The sequence below is a fragment of the Cenococcum geophilum genome (assembly GCF_001692895.1).
Source record: "Cenococcum geophilum 1.58 unplaced genomic scaffold K441scaffold_35, whole genome shotgun sequence".
NCBI lineage: Eukaryota > Fungi > Ascomycota > Dothideomycetes > Gloniales > Gloniaceae > Cenococcum > Cenococcum geophilum.
The window spans coordinates 1,414,480-1,421,975 of NW_027137593.1; positions in this window are offsets into that span (position 1 = coordinate 1,414,480).

The window sequence follows — 7,496 nt, forward strand, 5'->3', positions numbered from 1 at the left end:
AGGAGTAAGTAGACCTTAGAGATATTATACTAAAGGTAGAGGATAATTCCACTATAGAATAGGGAATATTAATAGGGATTAAAACCCTACTAAACACGATGTCTATCGCTTTGCGAGACGTAAGAGAAGTAGGACAGTAAACTACTTCGGCACTTAATAAAGGCAAAAGGCTAAAGGCTTAAGATTCTTAAGACAAGATAAGAGATAACTAAGACTCTTAAAATGAGATAAGGCATACCTAAGGACCTATAACGGACGAAAACTAATAGAGTAGGGCAGTAGCTTAGTTTAGAAATATATAAATAAGCTCGGAATAAGAGTTTCCTATAGTATAAGATTCTTAAGACGAGATAAGTGAGATTTAAGACTCTTAAGATGAGATAAGAACACTACGGACGCCTAGTTAAACTAAGGCGGGAGCTAAGCTTAAGTTAGAAGTAAGTTTAGGATTAAAGAATCTAAGGGACTAAGATTTTAGAGTATAAATAAGGATACCTATAGGTAAGAGGTAAGGGGCTTCTTTATAGATTAGAGAATCTATAATATAAACAGCAGTTAAACTAGAAGATAGATATATAGACCTAGAAGACTTACTAGGGGAACGTAGTGTTTAGCCTAAAGATTAAAAGTTTGATACTAGGATTAAGAAGTAAGATGACTTTAAGGATTAAAGCGTAAGGCGCAAACTAAAAGAAACTATGGAAGAGTTTAGGTAAAGAATTATCGTATAGCAAGAATAGAAACTAGATAAGAGATCTAGCACATTAGGACGTATAAAGGATAGAGCACTAGTATAAAGAATTATTAATAGGCTAAGAGTAGGTATACTAAGAGCTAAATAGCTTACTAAACTAGAAAATAAAGAGGATCTAGGGATTTTAACTAGGTTTAAAGAATAATATATAAAAGGCTATTATAANNTAGTAATAANAAGATACTTCCTTANNGACANNCNNTATATACTCTAGTAGCTNTACTAAAAGTNGTATAGNNANAGNCATAATAATAAGTAGGAAGATTTCTATATATAGTTAGATAAAAAAGTTATCTAAGACTACCCAATTATAGAAAAGGCTATAATGTATATTAAAGGAGCCTTAATTATAACGTTAAAAGATTTAGAGGAATATTTAGAGGACTAGAGAAGCAAGAGACATATCTTAGTACCTATAAGTAAAGCCGTAATATTTAGATCAGCATAATATAGGTTTAAACTTAGAGATAAAAATAAGCTAAGAGTTAACCTAAAGCACCTAGTATACTATACGTTATTATAGATTATATATATAGACGATATATGCGAAATACATAAGAATCCAAAGAAAAAGAATTGGAAATACTTTATAAGGATATACTAGATAATAGATAAGTAATAGTATAGGAATACTAAATATATATATAGATAGCATCCAGTAGAGGTCTAAGAGGAAGGAAGTTTAGTACTTTAACTAGGAAGATTCTTTATAGAAAAATACTTAGATAGACAATAGTAGTAGAAATGCCCAGAAAACACGTGTCTATAGTATATTAAAGATAAAAAGCGAACTAGGCATTAGCTAAAGAGTAAACTAAGTACACTAAAATTAAGCAGCTAATAGTTAGGAAAAATAGAGGCCTATAGAACCAGAGGGAGCTAGTAGTAGAGCCTTAGACCCTTAAAGGAATTTAAGGATAACACCTAAATTTACAAATTAAGTAGTAAGATTAGTAGTTTAAAGCGCTAATAGATAGTAGAGTAACGCGAAACTATATCTCACTAGTAGTAGTTAAGAGAATAGGACTACCTTATAGACAAAAGAAGTAACCTTACCTATTAGTTACGATTTTAGGAGATCTAATAACCTATAAAGGAGGGATCATTAATCTTAAAATAGGACCTATTTAGATAACTATTAAAGGAAGATAAATTAAGATGTCTTTTAATATTCTACTATTAGGATGGGATAAGGCAGTACTAAATATACCTTAGTTACAGGAATATAATCTAAGGATTAATTAAATTACAGGTTAGGTTAATATAAGAGATACTTAATACTATAAAATGCGATAATAAACTAAAATAGTATAGTACTAAGTAAAAGCAACCTATAAAGAAATAAAAAAAAGACTAAGTTATATACTAAAGAGATACTATAAGTATAATAAAAAACTATAGTTACCGGAAAGTAAAAAGCTATTAGAATATATAGTATAGGACTATAAGATAGAGTTAGAACTAGGAATAAGTCTAAAGTTCTTTCTAATCTATAAGCTTACTAAAGAAAAAGGTAGAGCGTTAAAAGAGTTTATCTAGAAGAACCTATAAAAGGGATATATTAGACTATCGCAGTTATTAGCAGGTTATCCAGTACTATTTATACTAAAGAAAAATAGTAAACTAAGGCTATATATTAACTATAGNCAGTTAAATAGTATTACTAAAAAGGATAGGTATCCTTTACCCTTAATTAGCGAAATCTAAGATAGAATAGGTAATGCGTAAATCTTTATAAAGATAGATCTAAAATAGGCGTACTATTAAATTAGGATTAAGAAAGGCAATAAATAGAAGGCAGCCTTTAGGTTAAAGGAAGGACTATATAAACTATTAGTTATGCAATTCGGGCTTATAAACGCACTAATAACGTTCTAGAAGCGTATTAATAATATATTAGGAGAATACTTAGATGAATTTGTTATAGTATATCTTAACAATATTATTATCTACTTAATAACTAAGGAAGAATACGGGGAATATGTTAAATAGGTTTTAAAGAGACTATAAGAGGAATAGATGCTAGTAGTAATTAAGAAATACGAGTTCTTTACTAGAAAGACCAATTTTATTAGATTTATTATTAAACTAGGCCAACTTAGTATAGATCTAAAAAAGATTAAGGCTATAGTAAATTAGTAGGAACTAGAGAACGTTATATAGTTAAGATTATTCCTAGGGTTTTACAATTACTATAGAAGGTTTATAGCGCAGTAGTTAAAGAATATTAAGCTATTTACGCAATTAATAAAGAAAGAAGAACTATAGGCATAGGGAGAGAAGTAAAAGGAACTCTTTAAGAAAGTTAAAGAGTTATTTACCCAGGAGCCAGTTTTTAAGATCTATTAACTAGGATTAGAGACGGTTATAAAAATAGATATATTAGACTATATACTAAGGGTGTGCTTTATATAAAGGTATTAAGATAGATAGCACCTAGTAGCATACTATAGTTGGAAGATAACACTATTAGAGTTAAACTATAACATCTATAATAAGGAGTTATTAGGTATAGTTATAGTATTAAAGAAATAAAGAGTATTCTTATAAGGTATAGAAAAACTATTTATAGTTAAAATAGATTATAAGAACCTAATAGGATTCCTAATAATAAAGGAACTTAACTAAAAATAGGTTAGATGGGTAGAGATACTTATAGAATACCATTTTAAGATTTAGTATATTAAAGGTACAGATAATACGCGGGTAGATACTCTAAGCTGTAAAGCTAAACTATAAAATAAGGAAAAGCCATTAGGGGCTTTATTGCGAAAAAATATAGACGGATTAATTAGGTATAATTATCTAAAAATTATAGTAACTTAGGAAAATAATAAACTAAAGAAAGTCTATGAGATACCGGAAAGCTTTTAAGTATAAAGAATTCTAAAAGCATAGCTAGAAGATCTACAGGCGAATATATACAAAAATTAGAAAGTAAAGTATATCCTAAAAGGTATAGCAGAATAGTTTATAGAAGACTTCTATAAGAGACTAACTTAAGGACACAATAGAGCTACAGGCTTAGTATTAAGACTTTAGGAGGAGTATATTATTAATAGAATCTAAAGGATAGCTAAAAAAGTTATAAGGGAATATCTAGATTACTAAAGAAATAAACTAATAAGGCATAGGCTATATAGAGGGCTACAACCTATTAAAATACCAGAGAAACTATAGGAGGTTATATTATAGGACTTTATTATTAAGTTACTAAAATTAAAAGATCCTATTACCGGATAAAATTATAATGCGATCTTAGTAATAATAGATAAGCTTATAAAGTAGGGATACTTTATAGCGTGTATAGAAGAAATCTTAGCAGAAGATATTACTAAAATCTATATTAAAGAAGTATTTATAAGATATAGAGCATTAAACAAGATTATATTAGATAGAGATTTAAGATTTATAGCAGCATTCTAGGAAGTATTCTTAGCGGAGTAAGGAGTTTAAGTAGCAACTTTTACTACATATTACCTATAGACAAATAGCCAAACGGAAAGATTAAATTAGACACTAGAGCAGTATCTAAGGCATTATGTCAATTATGCACAGAATAATTAGGTATTACTATTACTAGTTATATAATTTATATATAATATAATACCTTAAGAAGGAATAGGCATATTATATAACGGAACCTTATAGCAAGAACTACGATAGGCTCGTTATTAGGCTAGGTGTATAGGAAATACAAGTACAAAAGTCAACAACGTAATAATAACTGGTGGAGTGGTTGCCTAATAGATTAACTCTAATTATATTCTAAGAATTACTATAAGGAAGGAACTATCTAGGTAGGGACTAAGGGTCTTTAAATATATAGCCGTACTCCTATAAAATCCTCCTTGTATATAATATACATCTTATCTATATTAAACGTAGCGTTCCTTATATTTAACGCAGTTAATATATTTAACTATTATATAACTTGCTTACCATTCTTTATTATATAGTTCTACGGGTTCCATCCTAGACCGTACCTAAATTAACCAACTAGCTTCTTCTAACTCTTCTCTAAGTAGTTATAATATTATACTTAAAGCGTCCATAACACCATCTCCCTCCTCTTTATCTTTGTCCTTAAAGATACTTAGTATCTCTAGGTCATTTACTAGAGGTATAATATCTATCTAATTAATTTAGTTAATATTATTACTTATTATACCTAAAGCAATTTCTTCTCTATCTTAGGTTAAGCGTTACCTCCGTACTGTTTCCTTAATACTATTATTAGGTAAAGTAATAGCAATTCCTTACTCTTATTATGCGAAAGAGGGGTTAAGTTATGTTATAATTGCGAGTCCTTTTAGTCGCCAACCCTCTTCTTGTTCTAAATGCACTTGCGCCAATATACGTTTATCCTATAATATTTATTCTATATTTAATGCTAAATATACGTAACCTATTACTCTTAATAGTTGTCTAGTTCCCTAATTAATTTGTCTTAGGGTCTTATATTTAATCTATTACTGCAAAGCTTAATAATAAGCTAGCCTCTACGCTGCTTAAGGTTTAGCGTGCCTTAAAAAAGTCCGCACGTGTCCTTAAAGCTTAATGTTTAGCTTATACTTATCTTTAGCGTCTAGAATGTGTTTATAAGAAGGTTTATTTAAAGGAGTAAAAGCTTATTTAATAAGGTCTTTAGGAACTAGGTAATAAAAGAACGGATTCTCCTCTAATAGAGAAGGAAATAGATCTAAGTAGTTCGGCAACTGCTCTTCTTAGATCCCCCTTAGGTAACTTATTTTTTAGCAATCCTTCTTTATTAATACTGCCTAACCTAATCTCTTCTAATACTCCTATACCTTTCCTATAGTGTTCTTTAGATTCTCTAGTAGCTTTTAGGTAGTCTTAGTATAGCCTATCTACTTAACCTTATACTATATTTCGTTGTTAGTGTCTTTATAATTAATAATCCTTAAAACTTACTATTTATCTTCCTCCTATCCTCTATACGTATCTACTTTATAGACTAGTAGCTTAACATTCCTATATGCTAGCTCTAGCATTACAATATGCTATATAGGGTAGATCTTTATTTTAGCTAATAGGTTTAACTTAAACGTAACTAGTGAAATCCTCTGTATAATTTTAAAAGGTCCTAGTCTAACGTAGTCCAATTTCTTACTTAGTCGTTAACTCTTAAAATTTTTGTATAGTAGCTATACTTTATCTCCCTCCTTAAGATCTAGTCCCTTAGATTTCTTAGCATTATAGTACCTTTTTATTCTTTCTTATACTTTCTTTACTAATTCTATAAGGTCTATATAAAGATTTATTAAATCCTTTATTCTCTTTTTAGCTGTACTACTTGTTTTCTTTACTTATTGTAGTAATAATAATATTCTTAGCTTATATCCGTAATTTGCCTTAAATGGTAATATACCTATCCCTTCTTAAGGTGTTATATTGTATATAAACTATATAACTAGTAATAGTAATACCTAATTATTCTATATATAATTAATATAATGCCTTAGATACTGCTCTAGCGTCTAATTTAATCTTTCCGTTTACCTATCTGTCTATAAATAATATATGGTAAAAGTTACTACTTAAACTCCTTACTCCGCTAAGAATACTTCCTAAAATACTGCTATAAATCTTAGATCTCTATCTGATATAATTTTACTTAGTACTCTATATCTTATAAACACTTCTTTAATATAGATTCTAGCGATATCTTCCGCTGAGATTTCTTCTATATATACTATAAAGTATCCCCACTTTGTAAGCTTATCTACTATTACTAAAATTGCGTTATAATCTTATCCGGTAATAGGATCCTTAGATCTTGGTAACTTAATAATAAAGTCCCATAATATAACCTCTTATAGTCTCTCTAGTATTTTAATAGGTTATAGCCCTCTATATAGCTTATACCTCGTTAGTTTATTCCTTTAATAATCTAAATATTCCTTTATAACTTTTTTAGCTATCCTCTAAATTCTGTTAATAATATACTTTTCCTAAAGTCTTAACACTAAGCTTATAGCTCCATTATGTCCTTAAGTTAGTCCCTTATAGAAGTCTTCTATAAACTATTTTGCTATACTTTTTAGGATATACTTTACTTCCCAATTTTTATATATATCCGTTTATAGATCTTCTAGCTATACTTCTAAAATTCTTTATACCTAAAAGCTTTCCGGTATCTTATAGACTTTCTCTAGTTTATTATCTTTTTAAGTTACTATAATTTTTAGATAATTATACCTAATTAATCTGTCTATATCTTTTTATAATAAAGCCCCTAATAGCTTTTCCTTATTTTATAGTTTAGCTTTACGGCTTAGAGTATCTACCCGCATATTATCTATACCTCTAGTATACTAAATTTTAAAATAGTATTCCGTAAGTATCTCTACCTATTTAACCTATCTTTAGTTAAGTTCCTTTATTATTAGGAATCCTATTAGGTTTTTATAATCTATTTTAACTATAAATAGTTTCTCTATACCTTGTAAAAATACTCTTTATTTCTTTAATACTATAACTATACCTAATAACTCCTTATTATAGATATTATAGTTTAACTCTAGTGGTGTTATCTTCTAACTATAGTATGCTACTAGGTGCCATCTATCTTAATACCTTTATATAAAGTATACCCCTAGTATATAGTCTAATATATTTATCTTTATAACCGTCTCTAGTCCTAGTTAATAGATCTTAAGAACTAACTTCTAGGTAAATAACTCTTTAACTTTCTTAAAAAGTTCTTTTTACTCCTTTC